General features: G+C 43.3%; 27 non-coding genes across 27 annotated transcripts; all 27 read left to right on the top strand.

The window, feature by feature from the left end:
* The first annotated feature begins 130 nt into the window (after positions 1 to 130).
* On the top strand, positions 131 to 212 carry trnal-aag. Its single transcript has one exon. It is a non-coding gene; the product is annotated as a tRNA-Leu (tRNA).
* A 728-nt stretch (positions 213 to 940) lies between these two features.
* Positions 941 to 1,022, top strand: trnal-aag. Its single transcript has one exon. It is a non-coding gene; the product is annotated as a tRNA-Leu (tRNA).
* A 744-nt stretch (positions 1,023 to 1,766) lies between these two features.
* Positions 1,767 to 1,848, top strand: trnal-uag. Its single transcript has one exon. It is a non-coding gene; the product is annotated as a tRNA-Leu (tRNA).
* Positions 1,849 to 2,577: 729 nt separating this feature from the next.
* On the top strand, positions 2,578 to 2,659 carry trnal-uag. Its single transcript has one exon. It is a non-coding gene; the product is annotated as a tRNA-Leu (tRNA).
* A 731-nt stretch (positions 2,660 to 3,390) lies between these two features.
* Positions 3,391 to 3,472, top strand: trnal-uag. The gene has a single exon. It is a non-coding gene; the product is annotated as a tRNA-Leu (tRNA).
* Positions 3,473 to 4,209: 737 nt separating this feature from the next.
* On the top strand, positions 4,210 to 4,291 carry trnal-uag. Its single transcript has one exon. It is a non-coding gene; the product is annotated as a tRNA-Leu (tRNA).
* Positions 4,292 to 5,027: 736 nt separating this feature from the next.
* trnal-aag lies at positions 5,028 to 5,109 on the top strand. The gene has a single exon. It is a non-coding gene; the product is annotated as a tRNA-Leu (tRNA).
* A 737-nt stretch (positions 5,110 to 5,846) lies between these two features.
* Positions 5,847 to 5,928, top strand: trnal-uag. The gene has a single exon. It is a non-coding gene; the product is annotated as a tRNA-Leu (tRNA).
* Positions 5,929 to 6,664: 736 nt separating this feature from the next.
* On the top strand, positions 6,665 to 6,746 carry trnal-aag. The gene has a single exon. It is a non-coding gene; the product is annotated as a tRNA-Leu (tRNA).
* Positions 6,747 to 7,483: 737 nt separating this feature from the next.
* Positions 7,484 to 7,565, top strand: trnal-uag. Its single transcript has one exon. It is a non-coding gene; the product is annotated as a tRNA-Leu (tRNA).
* A 737-nt stretch (positions 7,566 to 8,302) lies between these two features.
* Positions 8,303 to 8,384, top strand: trnal-uag. Its single transcript has one exon. It is a non-coding gene; the product is annotated as a tRNA-Leu (tRNA).
* Positions 8,385 to 9,115: 731 nt separating this feature from the next.
* Positions 9,116 to 9,197, top strand: trnal-uag. The gene has a single exon. It is a non-coding gene; the product is annotated as a tRNA-Leu (tRNA).
* Positions 9,198 to 9,934: 737 nt separating this feature from the next.
* On the top strand, positions 9,935 to 10,016 carry trnal-uag. Its single transcript has one exon. It is a non-coding gene; the product is annotated as a tRNA-Leu (tRNA).
* A 736-nt stretch (positions 10,017 to 10,752) lies between these two features.
* Positions 10,753 to 10,834, top strand: trnal-aag. Its single transcript has one exon. It is a non-coding gene; the product is annotated as a tRNA-Leu (tRNA).
* A 736-nt stretch (positions 10,835 to 11,570) lies between these two features.
* Positions 11,571 to 11,652, top strand: trnal-aag. The gene has a single exon. It is a non-coding gene; the product is annotated as a tRNA-Leu (tRNA).
* A 741-nt stretch (positions 11,653 to 12,393) lies between these two features.
* trnal-aag lies at positions 12,394 to 12,475 on the top strand. Its single transcript has one exon. It is a non-coding gene; the product is annotated as a tRNA-Leu (tRNA).
* Positions 12,476 to 13,211: 736 nt separating this feature from the next.
* trnal-aag lies at positions 13,212 to 13,293 on the top strand. The gene has a single exon. It is a non-coding gene; the product is annotated as a tRNA-Leu (tRNA).
* Positions 13,294 to 15,264: 1,971 nt separating this feature from the next.
* On the top strand, positions 15,265 to 15,346 carry trnal-aag. The gene has a single exon. It is a non-coding gene; the product is annotated as a tRNA-Leu (tRNA).
* A 736-nt stretch (positions 15,347 to 16,082) lies between these two features.
* trnal-aag lies at positions 16,083 to 16,164 on the top strand. The gene has a single exon. It is a non-coding gene; the product is annotated as a tRNA-Leu (tRNA).
* Positions 16,165 to 16,905: 741 nt separating this feature from the next.
* trnal-aag lies at positions 16,906 to 16,987 on the top strand. The gene has a single exon. It is a non-coding gene; the product is annotated as a tRNA-Leu (tRNA).
* Positions 16,988 to 17,724: 737 nt separating this feature from the next.
* trnal-uag lies at positions 17,725 to 17,806 on the top strand. The gene has a single exon. It is a non-coding gene; the product is annotated as a tRNA-Leu (tRNA).
* A 721-nt stretch (positions 17,807 to 18,527) lies between these two features.
* trnal-uag lies at positions 18,528 to 18,609 on the top strand. The gene has a single exon. It is a non-coding gene; the product is annotated as a tRNA-Leu (tRNA).
* Positions 18,610 to 19,346: 737 nt separating this feature from the next.
* On the top strand, positions 19,347 to 19,428 carry trnal-aag. The gene has a single exon. It is a non-coding gene; the product is annotated as a tRNA-Leu (tRNA).
* Positions 19,429 to 20,165: 737 nt separating this feature from the next.
* On the top strand, positions 20,166 to 20,247 carry trnal-aag. The gene has a single exon. It is a non-coding gene; the product is annotated as a tRNA-Leu (tRNA).
* Positions 20,248 to 20,984: 737 nt separating this feature from the next.
* Positions 20,985 to 21,066, top strand: trnal-aag. The gene has a single exon. It is a non-coding gene; the product is annotated as a tRNA-Leu (tRNA).
* A 739-nt stretch (positions 21,067 to 21,805) lies between these two features.
* On the top strand, positions 21,806 to 21,887 carry trnal-aag. The gene has a single exon. It is a non-coding gene; the product is annotated as a tRNA-Leu (tRNA).
* A 736-nt stretch (positions 21,888 to 22,623) lies between these two features.
* Positions 22,624 to 22,705, top strand: trnal-aag. The gene has a single exon. It is a non-coding gene; the product is annotated as a tRNA-Leu (tRNA).
* The last annotated feature ends 159 nt before the right edge of the window (positions 22,706 to 22,864 follow it).

The raw sequence follows: 22,864 nt of genomic DNA, 5'->3' as shown, positions 1-22,864 counted from the left end.
AGATGAAGGACGCAAGAGCAACATGAGATACATAAAGATTTTAAAGAAGAAAATGAAAAAGACTAAAATACAAGGGACTGCAAACGCTCTAGGTAACTGACGAGAAAGTCTGGCAATCTTGCAAGAGCTGGGTAGTGTGGCCGAGCGGTCTAAGGCGCTGGATTAAGGCTCCAGTCTCTAAGGAGGCGTGGGTTCAAATCCCACCACTGCCATCTTTATTTGAGTTTGTTTGCGCAAGCTATCACATTTTCTGCTTTGTTTCTGGGTTTTTACTTTCATGTCGCCCATGCAAGGGAGAAAAGAAGCAATGTTGTGTGTCACGGATGGGGTTCCAACTCAATAGTGTAGTCCATCACCTTAACCAATCAGCCACCAAGTCCTGTGCTCTCGCTGTGGCAGTTGCACCTACTACCGGGGGTTGTTCACGTCAAATCCTTGATTGGAAAGTTGTGATGTTCTGTGCAACGACCCAGCAGTCCATTTTAACTGTTGGTACTGAGACCGAGCGGTCCAGAGAACTGGATTTAAGGACCCAGTATATCGGAGGTGTAGGTTCAAAGTCCACCTCTGCAACTTTTTCTCAACAGAAAACTGTAATGTAATTTCAAACAAGGCCACCAAGGACACCGGAAAATAAAGGGAATCCAGCCTTTACCCTAATTCCCACGTCTGTTATTGCAATTATCTGCCATGTTTTTCTAATTCAATCTGCTTCAGACATAAAAGCAGAAACTAATTCTAAGTTTATACGATGGAAGAAAGAGCAACATCAGATAAATTAAGATTTTTACTAAGACAATCAAAAAAAGATGAAGGACGCAAGAGCAACATGAGATACATAAAGATTTTAAAGAAGAAAATGAAAAAGAAGACTAAAATACAAGGGAGTGCAGACGCTCTAGGTAACTGACGAGAAAGTGTGAATATTCTGCCAGAGCTGGGTAGTGTGGCCGAGCGGTCTAAGGCGCTGGATTAAGGCTCCAGTCTCTAAGGAGGCGTGGGTTCAAATCCCACCACTGCCATCTTTATTGAGTTTGTTTGCGCAAGCTGTCACATGTTCTGCTTTATTTCAGTGTTTTTACTTTCATGCAGGGCCATGCAAGGTAGAAAAGAAGCAATTTTGTGTGTCGCGGATGGGGTTCCAACTCAATAGTGTAGTCCATCGCTTTAACCAACCAGCCACCAAGTCCTGTGCCCCCGCGGTGGCAGTTGCACCTCCTACAGGTGGTTGTTCACGTCAAATCCTTGATTGGAAAAAAGGAAAGTTGTGATGGTCTGTGCGATGACCAAGCAGTCTATTTTAACAGTGGGAACTGTGGCCGAGCTGTCCAGAGAACTGGATTTAAGGACCCAGTCTTTCGGAGGTGTCGGTTCAAAGTCCACCGCTGCAACTTTTTCTCAACAGAAAACAGAAAACTGTAATGTAATTTCAAACAAGGCCACCAAGGACACCGGACAAATAAAGGGAATCCTTCCTTTACCCTAATTCCCACGTCTGTAATTGCAATTATCTGCCGTGTTTTTCTAATTCAATCTGCTTCAGACATAAAAGCAGAAACTAATTCTAAGTTTATACGATGGAAGAAAGAGCAACATCAGATAAATTAAGATTTTTAAAAAGAGAATCAAAAAAAGATGAAGGACGCAAGAGCAACATGAGATACATAAAGATTTTAAAGAAGAAAATGAAAAAGAAGACTAAAATACAAGGGAGTGCAGACGCTCTAGGTAACTGACGAGAAAGTGGTGAAATCTTGCCAGAGTTTGGTAGTGTGGCCGAGCGGTCTAAGGCGCTGGATTTAGGCTCCAGTCTCTAAGGGGGCGTGGGTTCAAATCCCACCGCTGACATCTTTACTGAGTTTGTTTGCGCAAGCTATCTGCTTTATTTCAGCGTTTTTACTTTCATGCAGGGCCATGCAAGGGAGAAAAGAAGCAATGTTGTGTGTCACGGATGGGGTTCCAACTCAATAGTGTAGTCCATCGCCTTAACCAACCAGCCACCAAGTCCTGTGCCCCCGCGGTGGCAGTTGCACCTCCTACCGGTGGTTCTTCACGTCAAATCCTTGATTGGAAAAAAGGAAAGTTGTGATGGTCTGTGCAACGACCCAGCAGTCTATTTTAACAGTTGGTACTGTGACCGAGCTGTCCAGAGAACTGGATTTAAGGACCCAGTCTTTCGGAGGTGTAGGTTCAAAGTCCACCTCTGCAACTTTTTCTCAACAGAAAACTGTAATGTAATTTCAAACAAGGCCACCAAGGACACCGGACAAATAAAGGGAATCCAGCATTTACCCTAATTCCCACAACTGTTATTGCAATTATCTGCCGTGTTTTTCTAATTCAATCTGCTTCAGACATAAAAGCAGAAACGAATTCTAAGTTTATACGATGGAAGAAAGAGCAACATCAGATAAATTAAGATTTTTAAAAAGAGAATCAAAAAAAGATGAAGGACGCAAGAGCAACATGAGATACATAAAGATTTTAAAGAAGAAAATGAAAAAGAAGACTAAAATACAAGGGAGTGCAGACGCTCTAGGTAACTGACAAGAAAGTGTGGAAATCTTACCAGAGCTGGGTAGTGTGGCCGAGTGGTCTAAGGCGCTGGATTTAGGCTCCAGTCTCTAAGGAGGCGTGAGTTCAAATCCCACCACTGCCATCTTTATTGAGTTTGTTTGCGCAAGCTATCACATTTTCTGCTTTATTTCAGCGTTTTTACTTTCATGTCGGGCCATGCAAGGGAGAAAAAAACAAATGTTGTGTGTCACGGTGGACCAACTCAATAGTGTAGTCCATCGCCTTAACCAACCAGCCACCAAGTCCTGTGCTCCCGCGGTGGCAGTTGCACCTCCTACCGGTGGTTGTTCACGTCAAAGCCTAGATTGTAAACAAGGAAAGTTGGCCTGGGCTGTGCGAAGACGTAGCAGTCCGTTTTAACAGTGGGAACTGTGGCCAAGCTGTCCAGAGAACTGGATTTACGGATCCAGTCTTTCAGATGTGTGGGTTCAAAGTCCACCGCTTTAACTTTTTCTCAACAGAAAACTGTAATGTAATTTCAAGCAATGACACCAAGGACACCGGAAAATAAAGGGAATCCAGCCTTTACCCTAATTCCCACGTCTGTTATTGCAATTATCTGCCGTGTTTTTCTAATTCAATCTGCTTCAGACATAAAAGCAGAAACTAATTCTAAGTTTATACGATGGAAGAAAGAGCAACATCAGATAAATTAAGGTTTTTAGAAAGAGAATCAAAAAAAGATGAAGGACGCAAGAGCAACATGAGATACTAAAGATTTTAAAGAAGAAAATGAAAAAGAAGACTAAAATACAAGGGAGTGCAGACGCTCTAGGTAACTGACAAGAAAGTGTGGAAATCTTACCAGAGCTGGGTAGTGTGGCCGAGTGGTCTAAGGCGCTGGATTTAGGCTCCAGTCTCTAAGGAGGCGTGGGTTCAAATCCCACCACTGCCATCTTTATTGAGTTTGTTTGCGCAAGCTATCACATGTTCTGCTTTATTTCAGCGTTTTTACTTTCATGCAGGGCCGTGCAAGGGAGAAAAGAAGCAATGTTGTGTGTCACGGATGGGGATCCGACTCAATAGTGTAGTCCATCGCCTTAACCAACCAGCCACCAAGTCCTGTGACCCCACGGTGGAGGTTGCACCTCCTACCGGTGGTTGTTCACGTCAAATCCTTGATTGGAAAAAAGGAAAGTTGTGATGGTCTGTGCGACGACCAAGCAGTCCATTTTAACAGTGGGAACTGTGGCCGAGCTGTCCAGAGAACTGGATTTAAGGACCCAGTCTTTCGGAGGTGTCGGTTCAAAGTCCACCGCTGCAACTTTTTCTCAACAGAAAACTGTAATGTCATTTCAAACAAGGCCACCAAGGACACCGGACAAATAAAGGGAATCCAGCCTTTACCCTAATTCCCACGTCTGTTATTGCAATTATCTGCCGTGTTTTTCTAATTCAATCTGCTTCAGACATAAAAGCAGAAACTAATTCTAAGTTTATACGGTGAAAGAAAGAGCAACATCAGATAAATTAAGATTTTTAAAAAGAGAATCAAAAAAAGATGAAGGACGCAAGAGCAATATGAGATACGTAAAGATTTTAAAGAAGAAAATGAAAAAGAAGACTAAAATACAAGGAAGTGCAGACGCTCTAGGTAACTGACGAGAAAGTGTGAATATTTTGCCAGAGCTGGGTAGTGTGGCCGAGTGGTCTAAGGCGCTGGATTTAGGCTCCAGTCTCTAAGGAGGCGTGGGTTCAAATCCCACCACTGCCATCTTTATTGAGTTTGTTTGCGCAAGCTATCACATGTTCTGCTTTATTTCAGCGTTTTTACTTTCATGCAGGGCCATGCAAGGGAGAAAAGAAGCAATGTTGTGTGTCACGGATGGGGTTCCAACTCAATAGTGTAGTCCGTCGCCTTAACCAACCAGCCACCAAGTCCTGTGCTCTCACGGTGGCAGTTGCACCTCCTACCAGTGGTTGTTCACGTCAAATCCTTGATTGGAAAAAAGGAAAGTTGTGATGGTCTGTGGGACGACCAAGCAGTCCATTTTAACAGTGGGAACTGTGGCCGAGCTGTCCAGAGAACTGGATTTAAGGACCCAGTCTTTCGGAGGTGTCGGTTCAAAGTCCACCGCTGCAACATTTTCTCAACAGAAAACTGTAATGTAATTTCAAACAAGGCCACCAAGGACACTGGACAAATAAAGGGAATCCAGCCTTTACCCTAATTCCCACGTCTGTTATTGCAATTATCTGCTGTGTATTTCTAATTCAATCTGCTTCAGAAATAAAAGCAGAAACTAATTCTAAGTTTATACGATGGAAGAAAGAGCAACATCAGATAAATTAAGATTTTTACAAAGACAATCAAAAAAAGATGAAGGACGCAAGAGCAACATGAGATACATAAAGATTTTAAAGAAGAAAATGAAAAAGCAGACTAAAATACAAGGGAGTGCAGACGCTCTAGGTAACTGACGAGAAAATGTGGAAGCTTGCCAGAGCTGGGTAGTGTGGCCGAGCGGTCTAAGGCGCTGGATTAAGGCTCCAGTCTCTAAGGAGGCGTGGGTTCAAATCCCACCACTGCCATCTTTATTGAGTTTGTTTGCGCAAGCTATCACATGTTCTGCTTTATTTCAGCGTTTTTACTTTCATGCAGGGCCATGCAAGGGAAAAAAGAAGCAATGTTGTGTGTCACGGATGGGGTTCCAACTCAATAGTGTAGTCCATCGCCTTAACCAACCAGCCACCAAGTCCTGTGCCCCCGCGGTGGCAGTTGCACCTCCTACAGGTGGGGTTTCACGTCAAATCCTTGATTGGAAGAAAGGAAAGTTGTGATGGTCTGTGCAACGACCAAGCAGGTAATTTTAACAGTGGGAACTGTGGCCGAGCTGTCCAGAGAACTGGATTTAAGGACCCAGTCTTTCGGAGGTGTCGGTTCAAAGTCCACCGTTGCAACTTTTTCTCAACAGAAAACTGTAATGTAATTTCAAGCAAGGCCACCAAGGACACCGGACAAATAAAGGGAATCCAGCCTTTACCCTAATTCCCACGTCTGTAATTGCAATTATCTGCCGTGTTTTTCTAATTCAATCTGCTTCAGACATGAAAGCAGAAACTAATTCTAAGTGTATACGATGGAAGAAAGAGCAACATCAGATAAATTAAGATTTTTAGAAAGATAATCAAAAAAAGATGAAGGACGCAAGAGCAACATGAGATACATAAAGATTTTAAAGAAGAAAATGAAAAAGAAGACTAAAATACAAGGAAGTGCAGACGCTCTAGGTAACTGACGAGAAAGTGTGAATATTTTGCCAGAGCTGGGTAGTGTGGCCGAGTGGTCTAAGGCGCTGGATTTAGGCTCCAGTCTCTAAGGAGGCGTGGGTTCAAATCCCACCACTGCCATCTTTATTGAGTTTGTTTGCGCAAGCTATCACATGTTCTGCTTTATTTCAGCGTTTTTACTTTCATGCAGGGCCATGCAAGGGAGAAAAGAAGCAATGTTGTGTGTCACGGATGGGGTTCCAACTCAATAGTGTAGTCCGTCGCCTTAACCAACCAGCCACCAAGTCCTGTGCTCTCACGGTGGCAGTTGCACCTCCTACCAGTGGTTGTTCACGTCAAATCCTTGATTGGAAAAAAGGAAAGTTGTGATGGTCTGTGGGACGACCAAGCAGTCCATTTTAACAGTGGGAACTGTGGCCGAGCTGTCCAGAGAACTGGATTTAAGGACCCAGTCTTTCGGAGGTGTCGGTTCAAAGTCCACCGCTGCAACATTTTCTCAACAGAAAACTGTAATGTAATTTCAAACAAGGCCACCAAGGACACTGGACAAATAAAGGGAATCCAGCCTTTACCCTAATTCCCACGTCTGTTATTGCAATTATCTGCTGTGTATTTCTAATTCAATCTGCTTCAGAAATAAAAGCAGAAACTAATTCTAAGTTTATACGATGGAAGAAAGAGCAACATCAGATAAATTAAGATTTTTACAAAGACAATCAAAAAAAGATGAAGGACGCAAGAGCAACATGAGATACATAAAGATTTTAAAGAAGAAAATGAAAAAGCAGACTAAAATACAAGGGAGTGCAGACGCTCTAGGTAACTGACGAGAAAATGTGGAAGCTTGCCAGAGCTGGGTAGTGTGGCCGAGCGGTCTAAGGCGCTGGATTAAGGCTCCAGTCTCTAAGGAGGCGTGGGTTCAAATCCCACCACTGCCATCTTTATTGAGTTTGTTTGCGCAAGCTATCACATGTTCTGCTTTATTTCAGCGTTTTTACTTTCATGCAGGGCCATGCAAGGGAAAAAAGAAGCAATGTTGTGTGTCACGGATGGGGTTCCAACTCAATAGTGTAGTCCATCGCCTTAACCAACCAGCCACCAAGTCCTGTGCCCCCGCGGTGGCAGTTGCACCTCCTACAGGTGGGGTTTCACGTCAAATCCTTGATTGGAAGAAAGGAAAGTTGTGATGGTCTGTGCAACGACCAAGCAGGTAATTTTAACAGTGGGAACTGTGGCCGAGCTGTCCAGAGAACTGGATTTAAGGACCCAGTCTTTCGGAGGTGTCGGTTCAAAGTCCACCGTTGCAACTTTTTCTCAACAGAAAACTGTAATGTAATTTCAAGCAAGGCCACCAAGGACACCGGACAAATAAAGGGAATCCAGCCTTTACCCTAATTCCCACGTCTGTAATTGCAATTATCTGCCGTGTTTTTCTAATTCAATCTGCTTCAGACATGAAAGCAGAAACTAATTCTAAGTGTATACGATGGAAGAAAGAGCAACATCAGATAAATTAAGATTTTTAGAAAGATAATCAAAAAAAGATGAAGGACGCAAGAGCAACATGAGATACATAAAGATTTTAAAGAAGAAAATGAAAAAGAAGACTAAAATACAAGGAAGTGCAGACGCTCTAGGTAACTGAAGAGAAAGTGTGAATGTTTTTCCGGAGCTGGGTAGTGTGGCCGAGTGGTCTAAGGCGCTGGATTTAGGCACCAGTCTCTAAGGAGGCGTGGGTTCAAATCCCACCATTGCCATCTTTATTGAGTTTGTTTGCGCAAGCTATCACATGTTCTGCTTTATTTCAGCGTTTTTACTTTCATGCAGGGCCGTGCAAGGGAGAAAAGAAGCAATGTTGTGTGTCACGGATGGGGATCCGACTCAATAGTGTAGTCCATCGCCTTAACCAACCAGCCACCAAGTCCTGTGACCCCACGGTGGAGGTTGCACCTCCTACCGGTGGTTGTTCACGTCAAATCCTTGATTGGAAAAAAGGAAAGTTGTGATGGTCTGTGCGACGACCAAGCAGTCCATTTTAACAGTGGGAACTGTGGCCGAGCTGTCCAGAGAACTGGATTTAAGGACCCAGTCTTTCGGAGGTGTCGGTTCAAAGTCCACCGCTGCAACTTTTTCTCAACAGAAAACTGTAATGTCATTTCAAACAAGGCCACCAAGGACACCGGACAAATAAAGGGAATCCAGCCTTTACCCTAATTCCCACGTCTGTTATTGCAATTATCTGCCGTGTTTTTCTAATTCAATCTGCTTCAGACATAAAAGCAGAAACGAATTCTAAGTTTATACGATGGAAGAAAGAGCAACATCAGATAAATTAAGATTTTTAAAAAGAGAATCAAAAAAAGATGAAGGACGCAAGAGCAACATGAGATACATAAAGATTTTAAAGAAGAAAATGAAAAAGAAGACTAAAATACAAGGGAGTGCAGACGCTCTAGGTAACTGACAAGAAAGTGTGGAAATCTTACCAGAGCTGGGTAGTGTGGCCGAGTGGTCTAAGGCGCTGGATTTAGGCTCCAGTCTCTAAGGAGGCGTGAGTTCAAATCCCACCACTGCCATCTTTATTGAGTTTGTTTGCGCAAGCTATCACATTTTCTGCTTTATTTCAGCGTTTTTACTTTCATGTCGGGCCATGCAAGGGAGAAAAAAACAAACGTTGTGTGTCACGGTGGACCAACTCAATAGTGTAGTCCATCGCCTTAACCAACCAGCCACCAAGTCCTGTGCTCCCGCGGTGGCAGTTGCACCTCCTACCGGTGGTTGTTCACGTCAAAGCCTAGATTGTAAACAAGGAAAGTTGGCCTGGGCTGTGCGAAGACGTAGCAGTCCGTTTTAACAGTGGGAACTGTGGCCAAGCTGTCCAGAGAACTGGATTTACGGATCCAGTCTTTCAGATGTGTGGGTTCAAAGTCCACCGCTTTAACTTTTTCTCAACAGAAAACTGTAATGTAATTTCAAGCAATGACACCAAGGACACCGGAAAATAAAGGGAATCCAGCCTTTACCCTAATTCCCACGTCTGTTATTGCAATTATCTGCCATGTTTTTCTAATTCAATCTGCTTCAGACATAAAAGCAGAAACTAATTCTAAGTTTATACGATGGAAGAAAGAGCAACATCAGATAAATTAAGGTTTTTAGAAAGAGAATCAAAAAAAGATGAAGGACGCAAGAGCAACATGAGATACTAAAGATTTTAAAGAAGAAAATGAAAAAGAAGACTAAAATACAAGGGAGTGCAGACGCTCTAGGTAACTGACAAGAAAGTGTGGAAATCTTACCAGAGCTGGGTAGTGTGGCCGAGTGGTCTAAGGCGCTGGATTTAGGCTCCAGTCTCTAAGGAGGCGTCGGTTCAAATCCCACCATTGCCATCTTTATTGAGTTTGTTTGCGCAAGCTATCACATGTTCTGCTTTATTTCAGCGTTTTTACTTTCATGCAGGGCCGTGCAAGGGAGAAAAGAAGCAATGTTGTGTGTCACGGATGGGGATCCGACTCAATAGTGTAGTCCATCGCCTTAACCAACCAGCCACCAAGTCCTGTGACCCCACGGTGGAGGTTGCACCTCCTACCGGTGGTTGTTCACGTCAAATCCTTGATTGGAAAAAAGGAAAGTTGTGATGGTCTGTGCGACGACCAAGCAGTCCATTTTAACAGTGGGAACTGTGGCCGAGCTGTCCAGAGAACTGGATTTAAGGACCCAGTCTTTCGGAGGTGTCGGTTCAAAGTCCACCGCTGCAACTTTTTCTCAACAGAAAACTGTAATGTCATTTCAAACAAGGCCACCAAGGACACCGGACAAATAAAGGGAATCCAGCCTTTACCCTAATTCCCACGTCTGTTATTGCAATTATCTGCCGTGTTTTTCTAATTCAATCTGCTTCAGACATAAAAGCAGAAACTAATTCTAAGTTTATACGATGAAAGAAAGAGCAACATCAGATAAATTAAGATTTTTAAAAAGAGAATCAAAAAAAGATGAAGGACGCAAGAGCAATATGAGATACGTAAAGATTTTAAAGAAGAAAATGAAAAAGAAGACTAAAATACAAGGAAGTGCAGACGCTCTAGGTAACTGACGAGAAAGTGTGAATATTTTGCCAGAGCTGGGTAGTGTGGCCGAGTGGTCTAAGGCGCTGGATTTAGGCTCCAGTCTCTAAGGAGGCGTGGGTTCAAATCCCACCACTGCCATCTTTATTGAGTTTGTTTGCGCAAGCTATCACATGTTCTGCTTTATTTCAGCGTTTTTACTTTCATGCAGGGCCATGCAAGGGAGAAAAGAAGCAATGTTGTGTGTCACGGATGGGGTTCCAACTCAATAGTGTAGTCCGTCGCCTTAACCAACCAGCCACCAAGTCCTGTGCTCTCACGGTGGCAGTTGCACCTCCTACCAGTGGTTGTTCACGTCAAATCCTTGATTGGAAAAAAGGAAAGTTGTGATGGTCTGTGGGACGACCAAGCAGTCCATTTTAACAGTGGGAACTGTGGCCGAGCTGTCCAGAGAACTGGATTTAAGGACCCAGTCTTTCGGAGGTGTCGGTTCAAAGTCCACCGCTGCAACATTTTCTCAACAGAAAACTGTAATGTAATTTCAAACAAGGCCACCAAGGACACTGGACAAATAAAGGGAATCCAGCCTTTACCCTAATTCCCACGTCTGTTATTGCAATTATCTGCTGTGTATTTCTAATTCAATCTGCTTCAGAAATAAAAGCAGAAACTAATTCTAAGTTTATACGATGGAAGAAAGAGCAACATCAGATAAATTAAGATTTTTACAAAGACAATCAAAAAAAGATGAAGGACGCAAGAGCAACATGAGATACATAAAGATTTTAAAGAAGAAAATGAAAAAGCAGACTAAAATACAAGGGAGTGCAGACGCTCTAGGTAACTGACGAGAAAATGTGGAAGCTTGCCAGAGCTGGGTAGTGTGGCCGAGCGGTCTAAGGCGCTGGATTAAGGCTCCAGTCTCTAAGGAGGCGTGGGTTCAAATCCCACCACTGCCATCTTTATTGAGTTTGTTTGCGCAAGCTATCACATGTTCTGCTTTATTTCAGCGTTTTTACTTTCATGCAGGGCCATGCAAGGGAAAAAAGAAGCAATGTTGTGTGTCACGGATGGGGTTCCAACTCAATAGTGTAGTCCATCGCCTTAACCAACCAGCCACCAAGTCCTGTGCCCCCGCGGTGGCAGTTGCACCTCCTACAGGTGGGGTTTCACGTCAAATCCTTGATTGGAAGAAAGGAAAGTTGTGATGGTCTGTGCAACGACCAAGCAGGTAATTTTAACAGTGGGAACTGTGGCCGAGCTGTCCAGAGAACTGGATTTAAGGACCCAGTCTTTCGGAGGTGTCGGTTCAAAGTCCACCGTTGCAACTTTTTCTCAACAGAAAACTGTAATGTAATTTCAAGCAAGGCCACCAAGGACACCGGACAAATAAAGGGAATCCAGCCTTTACCCTAATTCCCACGTCTGTGATTGCAATTATCTGCCGTGTTTTTCTAATTCAATCTGCTTCAGACATGAAAGCAGAAACTAATTCTAAGTGTATACGATGGAAGAAAGAGCAACATCAGATAAATTAAGATTTTTAGAAAGATAATCAAAAAAAGATGAAGGACGCAAGAGCAACATGAGATACATAAAGATTTTAAAGAAGAAAATGAAAAAGAAGACTAAAATACAAGGGAGTGCAGACGCTCTAGGTAACTGACAAGAAAGTGTGGAAACTTGCCAGAGCTGGGTAGTGTGGCCGAGTGGTCTAAGGCGCTAGATTAAGGCTCCAGTCTCTAAGGAGGCGTGGGTTCAAATCCCACCACTGCCATCTTTATTGAGTTTGTTTGCGCAAGCTATCACATGTTCTCATGTTCACATTTCAGAGTTTTTACTTTCATGCAGGGCCATGCAAGGGAGAAAATAAGCAATGTTGTGTGTCACGGATGGGGATCCGACTCAATAGTGTAGTCCATCGCCTTAACCAACCAGCCACCAAGTCCTGTGCCCCCGCAGTGGCAGTTGCACCTCCTACCGGTGGTTGTTCACGTCAAATCCTTGATTGGAAAAAAGGAAAGTTGTGATGGTCTGTGCGACGACCAAGCAGTCCATTTTAACAGTTGGTACTGTGGCCGAGCTGTCCAGAGAACTGGATTTAAGGACCCAGTCTTTCGGAGGTGTCGGTTCAAAGTCCACCGCTTTAACTTTTTCTCAACAGAAAACTGTAATGTCATTTCAAACAAGGCCACCAAGGACACCGGACAAATAAAGGGAATCCAGCATTTACCCTAATTCCCACGTCTGTTATTGCAATTATCTGCCATGTTTTTCTAATTCAATCTGCTTCAGATATAAAAGCAGAAACTAATTCTCAGTTTATACGATGAAAGAAAGAGCAACATCAGATAAATTAACATTTTTAGAAAGAGAATCAAAAAAAGATGAAGGACGCAAGAACAACATGAGATACATAAAGATTTTAAAGAAGAAAATGAAAAAGAAGACTGAAATACAAGGGAGTGCAGACGCTCTAGGTAACTGACGAGAAAGTGTGAATATTTTGCCACAGCTGGGTAGTGTGGCCGAGCGGTCTAAGGCGCTGGATTAAGGCTCCAGTCTCTAAGGAGGCGTGGGTTCAAATCCCACCACTGCCATCTTTATTGAGTTTGTTTGCGCAAGCTATCACATGTTCTGCTTTATTTCAGAGTTTTTACTTTCATGCAGGGCCATGCAAGGGAGAAAATAAGCAATGTTGTGTGTCACGGATGGGGATCCGACTCAATAGTGTAGTCCATCGCCTTAACCAACCAGCCACCAAGTCCTGTGCTCTCACGGTGGCAGTTGCACCTCCTACCAGTGGTTGTTCACGTCAAATCCTTGATTGGAAAAAAGGAAAGTTGTGATGGTCTGTGGGACGACCAAGCAGTCCATTTTAACAGTGGGAACTGTGGCCGAGCTGTCCAGAGAACTGGATTTAAGGACCCAGTCTTTCGGAGGTGTCGGTTCAAAGTCCACCGCTGCAACATTTTCTCAACAGAAAACTGTAATGTAATTTCAAACAAGGCCACCAAGGACACTGGACAAATAAAGGGAATCCAGCCTTTACCCTAATTCCCACGTCTGTTATTGCAATTATCTGCTGTGTATTTCTAATTCAATCTGCTTCAGAAATAAAAGCAGAAACTAATTCTAAGTTTATACGATGGAAGAAAGAGCAACATCAGATAAATTAAGATTTTTACAAAGACAATCAAAAAAAGATGAAGGACGCAAGAGCAACATGAGATACATAAAGATTTTAAAGAAGAAAATGAAAAAGCAGACTAAAATACAAGGGAGTGCAGACGCTCTAGGTAACTGACGAGAAAATGTGGAAGCTTGCCAGAGCTGGGTAGTGTGGCCGAGCGGTCTAAGGCGCTGGATTAAGGCTCCAGTCTCTAAGGAGGCGTGGGTTCAAATCCCACCACTGCCTTCTTTATTGAGTTTGTTTGCGCAAGCTATCACATGTTCTGCTTTATTTCAGCGTTTTTACTTTCATGCAGGGCCATGCAAGGGAAAAAAGAAGCAATGTTGTGTGTCACGGATGGGGTTCCAACTCAATAGTGTAGTCCATCGCCTTAACCAACCAGCCACCAAGTCCTGTGCCCCCGCGGTGGCAGTTGCACCTCCTACAGGTGGGGTTTCACGTCAAATCCTTGATTGGAAGAAAGGAAAGTTGTGATGGTCTGTGCAACGACCAAGCAGGTAATTTTAACAGTGGGAACTGTGGCCGAGCTGTCCAGAGAACTGGATTTAAGGACCCAGTCTTTCGGAGGTGTCGGTTCAAAGTCCACCGTTGCAACTTTTTCTCAACAGAAAACTGTAATGTAATTTCAAGCAAGGCCACCAAGGACACCGGACAAATAAAGGGAATCCAGCCTTTACCCTAATTCCCACGTCTGTAATTGCAATTATCTGCCGTGTTTTTCTAATTCAATCTGCTTCAGACATGAAAGCAGAAACTAATTCTAAGTGTATACGATGGAAGAAAGAGCAACATCAGATAAATTAAGATTTTTAGAAAGATAATCAAAAAAAGATGAAGGACGCAAGAGCAACATGAGATACATAAAGATTTTAAAGAAGAAAATGAAAAAGAAGACTAAAATACAAGGAAGTGCAGACGCTCTAGGTAACTGAAGAGAAAGTGTGAATGTTTTTCCGGAGCTGGGTAGTGTGGCCGAGTGGTCTAAGGCGCTGGATTTAGGCACCAGTCTCTAAGGAGGCGTGGGTTCAAATCCCGCCATCTTTATTGAGTTTGTTTGCGCAAGCTATCACATGTTCTGCTTTATTTCAGCGTTTTTACTTTCATGCAGGGCCGTGCAAGGGAGAAAAGAAGCAATGTTGTGTGTCACGGATGGGGATCCGACTCAATAGTGTAGTCCATCGCCTTAACCAACCAGCCACCAAGTCCTGTGACCCCACGGTGGAGGTTGCACCTCCTACCGGTGGTTGTTCACGTCAAATCCTTGATTGGAAAAAAGGAAAGTTGTGATGGTCTGTGCGACGACCAAGCAGTCCATTTTAACAGTGGGAACTGTGGCCGAGCTGTCCAGAGAACTGGATTTAAGGACCCAGTCTTTCGGAGGTGTCGGTTCAAAGTCCACCGCTGCAACTTTTTCTCAACAGAAAACTGTAATGTCATTTCAAACAAGGCCACCAAGGACACCGGACAAATAAAGGGAATCCAGCCTTTACCCTAATTCCCACGTCTGTTATTGCAATTATCTGCCGTGTTTTTCTAATTCAATCTGCTTCAGACATAAAAGCAGAAACTAATTCTAAGTTTATACGATGAAAGAAAGAGCAACATCAGATAAATTAAGATTTTTAAAAAGAGAATCAAAAAAAGATGAAGGACGCAAGAGCAACATGAGATACATAAAGATTTTAAAGAAGAAAATGAAAAAGAAGACTAAAATACAAGGGAGTGCAGACGCTCTAGGTAACTGACGAGAAAGTGTGAATATTTTGCCAGAGCTGGGTAGTGTGGCCGAGTGGTCTAAGGCGGTGTCGGTTCAAAGTCCACCGCTGCAACATTTTCTCAACAGAAAACTGTAATGTAATTTCAAACAAGGCCACCAAGGACACTGGACAAATAAAGGGAATCCAGCCTTTACCCTAATTCCCACGTCTGTTATTGCAATTATCTGCTGTGTATTTCTAATTCAATCTGCTTCAGAAATAAAAGCAGAAACTAATTCTAAGTTTATACGATGGAAGAAAGAGCAACATCAGATAAATTAAGATTTTTACAAAGACAATCAAAAAAAGATGAAGGACGCAAGAGCAACATGAGATACATAAAGATTTTAAAGAAGAAAATGAAAAAGCAGACTAAAATACAAGGGAGTGCAGACGCTCTAGGTAACTGACGAGAAAATGTGGAAGCTTGCCAGAGCTGGGTAGTGTGGCCGAGCGGTCTAAGGCGCTGGATTAAGGCTCCAGTCTCTAAGGAGGCGTGGGTTCAAATCCCACCACTGCCATCTTTATTGAGTTTGTTTGCGCAAGCTATCACATGTTCTGCTTTATTTCAGCGTTTTTACTTTCATGCAGGGCCATGCAAGGGAAAAAAGAAGCAATGTTGTGTGTCACGGATGGGGTTCCAACTCAATAGTGTAGTCCATCGCCTTAACCAACCAGCCACCAAGTCCTGTGCCCCCGCGGTGGCAGTTGCACCTCCTACAGGTGGGGTTTCACGTCAAATCCTTGATTGGAAGAAAGGAAAGTTGTGATGGTCTGTGCAACGACCAAGCAGGTAATTTTAACAGTGGGAACTGTGGCCGAGCTGTCCAGAGAACTGGATTTAAGGACCCAGTCTTTCGGAGGTGTCGGTTCAAAGTCCACCGTTGCAACTTTTTCTCAACAGAAAACTGTAATGTAATTTCAAGCAAGGCCACCAAGGACACCGGACAAATAAAGGGAATCCAGCCTTTACCCTAATTCCCACGTCTGTAATTGCAATTATCTGCCGTGTTTTTCTAATTCAATCTGCTTCAGACATGAAAGCAGAAACTAATTCTAAGTGTATACGATGGAAGAAATAGCAACATCAGATAAATTAAGATTTTTAGAAAGATAATCAAAAAAAGATGAAGGACGCAAGAGCAACATGAGATACATAAAGATTTTAAAGAAGAAAATGAAAAAGAAGACTAAAATACAAGGGAGTGCAGACGCTCTAGGTAACTGACAAGAAAGTGTGGAAACTTGCCAGAGCTGGGTAGTGTGGCCGAGTGGTCTAAGGCGCTAGATTAAGGCTCCAGTCTCTAAGGAGGCGTGGGTTCAAATCCCACCACTGCCATCTTTATTGAGTTTGTTTGCGCAAGCTATCACATGTTCTCATGTTCACATTTCAGAGTTTTTACTTTCATGCAGGGCCATGCAAGGGAGAAAATAAGCAATGTTGTGTGTCACGGATGGGGATCCGACTCAATAGTGTAGTCCATCGCCTTAACCAACCAGCCACCAAGTCCTGTGCCCCCGCAGTGCCAGTTGCACCTCCTACCGGTGGTTGTTCACGTCAAATCCTTGATTGGAAAAAAGGAAAGTTGTGATGGTCTGTGCGACGACCAAGCAGTCCATTTTAACAGTTGGTACTGTGGCCGAGCTGTCCAGAGAACTGGATTTAAGGACCCAGTCTTTCGGAGGTGTCGGTTCAAAGTCCACCGCTTTAACTTTTTCTCAACAGAAAACTGTAATGTCATTTCAAACAAGGCCACCAAGGACACCGGACAAATAAAGGGAATCCAGCATTTACCCTAATTCCCACGTCTGTTATTGCAATTATCTGCCATGTTTTTCTAATTCAATCTGCTTCAGATATAAAAGCAGAAACTAATTCTCAGTTTATACGATGAAAGAAAGAGCAACATCAGATAAATTAACATTTTTAGAAAGAGAATCAAAAAAAGATGAAGGACGCAAGAACAACATGAGATACATAAAGATTTTAAAGAAGAAAATGAAAAAGAAGACTGAAATACAAGGGAGTGCAGACGCTCTAGGTAACTGACGAGAAAGTGTGAATATTTTGCCACAGCTGGGTAGTGTGGCCGAGCGGTCTAAGGCGCTGGATTAAGGCTCCAGTCTCTAAGGAGGCGTGGGTTCAAATCCCACCACTGCCATCTTTATTGAGTTTGTTTGCGCAAGCTATCACATGTTCTGCTTTATTTCAGAGTTTTTACTTTCATGCAGGGCCATGCAAGGGAGAAAATAAGCAATGTTGTGTGTCACGGATGGGGATCCGACTCAATAGTGTAGTCCATCGCCTTAACCAACCAGCCACAAAGTCCTGTGCCCCCGCAGTGGCAGTTGCACCTCCTACCGGTGGTTGTTCACGTCAAATCCTTGATTGGAAAAAAGGAAAGTTGTGATGGTCTGTGCGACGACCAAGCAGTCCATTTTAACAGTTGGTACTGTGGCCGAGCTGTCCAGAGAACTGGATTTAAGGACCCAGTCTTTCGGAGGTGTCGGTTCAAAGTCCACCGCTTTAACTTTTTCTCAACAGAAAACTGTAATGTCATTTCAAACAAGGCCACCAAGGACACCGGACAAATAAAGGGAATCCAGCATTTACCCTAATTCCCACGTCTGTTATTGCAATTATCTGCCATGTTTTTCTAATTCAATCTGCTTCAGACATAAAAGCAGAAACTAATTCTAAGTTTATACGATGAAAGAAAGAGCAACATCAGATAAATTAAGATTTTTAGAAAGAGAATCCAAAAAAGATGAAGGACGCAAGAGCAACATGAGATACATAAAGATTTTAAAGAAGAAAATGAAAAAGAAGACTAAAATACAAGGGAGTGCAGACGCTCTAGGTAACTGATGAGAAAGTGTGGAACTCTTGCCAGAGCTGGGTAGTGTGGCCGAGCGGTCTAAGGCGCTGGATTTAGGCTCCAGTCTCTAAGGAGGCGTGGGTTCAAATCCCACCACTGCCATCTTTATTGAGTTTGTATGCGCAAGCTTTATTTCAGCGTTTTTACTTTCATGCAGGGCCGTGCAAGGGAGAAAAGAAGCAATGTTGTGTGTTACGGATGGGGTTCCAACTCAATAGTGTAGTCCATCGCCTTAACCAACCAGCCACCAAGTCCTGTGCTCTCACGGTGGCAGTTGCACCTCCTACCGGTGGTTGTTCACGTCAAATCCTTGATTGGAAAAAAGGAAAGTTGTGATGGTCTGTGGGACGACCCAGCAGTCCATTTTAACAGTTGGTACTGTGGGCGAGCTGTCCAGAGAACTGGATTTAAGGACCCAGTCTTTCGGAGGTGTCGGTTCAAAGTCCACCACTGCAACTTTTTCTCAACAGAAAACTGTAATGTAATTTCAAACAAGGCCACCAAGGACACCGGAAAATAAAGGGAATCCAGCCTTTACCCTAATTCCCACGTCTGTTATTGCTATTATCTGCCGTGTTTTTCTAATTCAATCTGCTTCAGACATAAAAGCAGAAACTAATTCTAAGTTTATACGATGAAAGAAAGAGCAACATCAGATAAATTAAGATTTTTAGAAAGAGAATCAAAAAAAGATGAAGGACGCAAGAGCAACATGAGATACATAAAGATTTTAAAGAAGAAAATGAAAAAGAAGACTAAAATACAAGGGAGTGCAGACGCTCTAGGTAACTGACGAGAAAGTGTGGAACTCTTGCCAGAGCTGGGTAGTGTGGCCGAGCGGTCTAAGGCGCTGGATTTAGGCTCCAGTCTCTAAGGAGGCGTGGGTTCAAATCCCACCACTGCCATCTTTATTGAGTTTGTATGCGCAAGCTATCACATGTTCTGCTTTATTTCAGCGTTTTTACTTTCATGCAGGGCCGTGCAAGGGAGAAAAGAAGCAATGTTGTGTGTCACGGATGGGGTTCCAACTCAATAGTGTAGTCCATCGCCTTAACCAACCAGCCACCAACTCCTGTGCTCTCACGGTGGCAGTTGCACCTCCTACCGGTGGTTGTTCACGTCAAATCCTTGATTGGAAAAAAGGAAAGTTGTGATGGTCTGTGGGACGACCCAGCAGTCCATTTTAACAGTTGGTACTGTGGCCGAGCTGTCCAGAGAACTGGATTTAAGGACCCAGTCTTTTGGAGGTGTCGGTTCAAAGTCCACCGCTGCAACTTTTTCTCAACAGAAAACTGTAATGTAATTTCAAACAAGGCCACCAAGGACACCGGACAAATAAAGGGAATCCAGCCTTTACCCTCATTCCCACGTCTGTTATTGCAATTATCTGCCGTGTTTTTCTAATTCAATCTGCTTCAGACATAAAAGCAGAAACTAATTCTAAGTTTATACCATGAAAGAAAGAGCAACATCAGATAAATTAACATTTTTAGAAAGAGAATCAAAAAAAGATGAAGGACGCAAGAGCAACATGAGATACATAAAGATTTTAAAGAAGAAAATGAAAAAGAAGACTGAAATACAAGGGAGTGCAGACGCTCTAGGTAACTGACGAGAAAGTGTGAATATTTTGCCACAGCTGGGTAGTGTGGCCGAGCGGTCTAAGGCGCTGGATTAAGGCTCCAGTCTCTAAGGAGGCGTGGGTTCAAATCCCACCACTGCCATCGTTATTGAGTTTGTTTGCGCAAGCTATCACATGCTCTGCTTTATTTCAGAGTTTTTACTTTCATGCAGGGCCATGCAAGGGAGAAAATAAGCAATGTTGTGTGTCACGGATGGGGATCCGACTCAATAGTGTAGTCCATCGCCTTAACCAATTAGCCACCAAATCCTGTGCCCCCGCAGTGGCAGTTGCACCTCCTACCGGTGGTTGTTCACGTCAAATCCTTGATTGGAAAAAAGGAAAGTTGTGATGGTCTGTGCGACGACCAAGCAGTCCATTTTAACAGTGGGAACTGTGGCCGAGCTGTCCAGAGAACTGGATTTAAGGACCCAGTCTTTCGGAGGTGTCGGTTCAAAGTCCACCGCTGCAACTTTTTCTCAACAGAAAACTGTAATGTAATTTCAAACAAGGCCACCAAGGACACCGGACAAATAAAGGGAATCCAGCCTTTACCCTCATTCCCACGTCTGTTATTGCAATTATCTGCCGTGTTTTTCTAATTCAATCTGCTTCAGACATAAAAGCAGAAACTAATTCTAAGTTTATACGATGAAAGAAAGAGCAACATCAGATAAATTAACATTTTTAGAAAGAGAATCAAAAAAAGATGAAGGACGCAAGAGCAACATGAGATACATAAAGATTTTAAAGAAGAAAATGAAAAAGAAGACTGAAATACAAGGGAGTTCAGACGCTCTAGGTAACTGACGAGAAAGTGTGAATATTTTGCCACAGCTGGGTAGTGTGGCCGAGCGGTCTAAGGCGCTGGATTAAGGCTCCAGTCTCTAAGGAGGCGTGGGTTCAAATCCCACCACTGCCATCTTTATTGAGTTTGTTTGCGCAAGCTATCACATGTTCTGCTTTATTTCAGAGTTTTTACTTTCATGCAGGGCCATGCAAGGGAGAAAATAAGCAATGTTGTGTGTCACGGATGGGGATCCGACTCAATAGTGTAGTCCATCGCCTTAACCAATTAGCCACCAAATCCTGTGCCCCCGCAGTGGCAGTTGCACCTCCTACCGGTGGTTGTTCACGTCAAATCCTTGATTGGAAAAAAGGAAAGTTGTGATGGTCTGTGCGACGACCAAGCAGTCCATTTTAACAGTGGGAACTGTGGCCGAGCTGTCCAGAGAACTGGATTTAAGGACCCAGTCTTTCGGAGGTGTCGGTTCAAAGTCCACCGCTGCAACTTTTTCTCAACAGAAAACTGTAATGTCATTTCAAACAAGGCCACCAAGGACACCGGACAAATAAAGGGAATCCAGCCTTTACCCTAATTCCCACGTCTGTTATTGCAATTATCTGCCATGTTTTTCTAATTCAATCTGCTTCAGATATAAAAGCAGAAACTAATTCTCAGTTTATACGATGAAAGAAAGAGCAACATCAGATAAATTAACATTTTTAGAAAGAGAATCAAAAAAAGATGAAGGACGCAAGAGCAACATGAGATACATAAAGATTTTAAAGAAGAAAATGAAAAAGAAGACTGAAATACAAGGGAGTGCAGACTTTCTAGGTAACTGACGAGAAAGTGTGAATATTTTGCCACAGCTGGGTAGTGTGGCCGAGCGGTCTAAGGCGCTGGATTAAGGCTCCAGTCTCTAAGGAGGCATGGGTTCAAATCCCACCACTGCCATCTTTATTGAGTTTGTTTGCGCAAGCTATCACATTTTCTGCTTTATTTCAGCGGTTTTACTTTCATGCAGGGCCATGCAAGGGAGAAAAGAAGCAATGTTGTGTGTCACGGATTGGGTTCCAACTCGATAGTGTAGTCCATCGCCTTAACCAACCATCCACCAAGTCCTGTGCCCCCGCGGTGGCAGTTGCACCTCCTACCGGTGGTTGTTCACGTCAAATCCTTGATTGGAAAAAAGGAAAGTTGTGATGGTCTGTGGGACGACCCAGCAGTCCATTTTAACAGTTGGTACTGTGGCCGAGCTGTCCAGAGAACTGGATTTAAGGACCCAGTCTTTCGGAGGTGTCGGTTCAAAGTCCACCGCTGCAACTTTTTCTCAACAGAAAACTGTAATGTAATTTCAAAACAAGGCCACCAAGGGACACCGGACAAATAAAGGGAATCCAGCCTTTACCCTCATTCCCACGTCTGTTATTGCAATTATCTGCCGTGTTTTTCTAATTCAATCTGCTTCAGACATAAAAGCAGAAACTAATTCTAAGTTTATACCATGAAAGAAAGAGCAACATCAGATAAATTAACATTTTTAGAAAGAGAATCAAAAAAAGATGAAGGACGCAAGAGCAACATGAGATACATAAAGATTTTAAAGAAGAAAATGAAAAAGAAGACTGAAATACAAGGGAGTGCAGACGCTCTAGGTAACTGACGAGAAAGTGTGAATATTTTGCCACAGCTGGGTAGTGTGGCCGAGCGGTCTAAGGCGCTGGATTAAGGCTCCAGTCTCTAAGGAGGCGTGGGTTCAAATCCCACCACTGCCATCTTTATTGAGTTTGTTTGCGCAAGCTATCACATGCTCTGCTTTATTTCAGAGTTTTTACTTTCATGCAGGGCCATGCAAGGGAGAAAATAAGCAATGTTGTGTGTCACGGATGGGGATCCGACTCAATAGTGTAGTCCATCGCCTTAACCAATTAGCCACCAAATCCTGTGCCCCCGCAGTGGCAGTTGCACCTCCTACCGGTGGTTGTTCACGTCAAATCCTTGATTGGAAAAAAGGAAAGTTGTGATGGTCTGTGCGACGACCAAGCAGTCCATTTTAACAGTGGGAACTGTGGCCGAGCTGTCCAGAGAACTGGATTTAAGGACCCAGTCTTTCGGAGGTGTCGGTTCAAAGTCCACCGCTGCAACTTTTTCTCAACAGAAAACTGTAATGTAATTTCAAACAAGGCCACCAAGGACACCGGACAAATAAAGGGAATCCAGCCTTTACCCTCATTCCCACGTCTGTTATTGCAATTATCTGCCGTGTTTTTCTAATTCAATCTGCTTCAGACATAAAAGCAGAAACTAATTCTAAGTTTATACGATGAAAGAAAGAGCAACATCAGATAAATTAACATTTTTAGAAAGAGAATCAAAAAAGATGAAGGACGCAAGAGCAACATGAGATACATAAAGATTTTAAAGAAGAAAATGAAAAAGAAGACTGAAATACAAGGGAGTGCAGACGCTCTAGGTAACTGACGAGAAAGTGTGAATATTTTGCCACAGCTGGGTAGTGTGGCCGAGCGGTCTAAGGCGCTGGATTAAGGCTCCAGTCTCTAAGGAGGCGTGGGTTCAAATCCCACCACTGCCATCTTTATTGAGTTTGTTTGCGCAAGCTATCACATGTTCTGCTTTATTTCAGAGTTTTTACTTTCATGCAGGGCCATGCAAGGGAGAAAATAAGCAATGTTGTGTGTCACGGATGGGGATCCGACTCAATAGTGTAGTCCATCGCCTTAACCAAATTAGC

The sequence above is a fragment of the Oncorhynchus mykiss genome, unplaced genomic scaffold (genome assembly GCF_013265735.2).
Source record: "Oncorhynchus mykiss isolate Arlee unplaced genomic scaffold, USDA_OmykA_1.1 un_scaffold_697, whole genome shotgun sequence".
NCBI lineage: Eukaryota > Metazoa > Chordata > Actinopteri > Salmoniformes > Salmonidae > Oncorhynchus > Oncorhynchus mykiss.
Note: the sequence above shows the minus strand (reverse complement) of the source record. Positions and strands in the feature narration are given on the sequence as shown.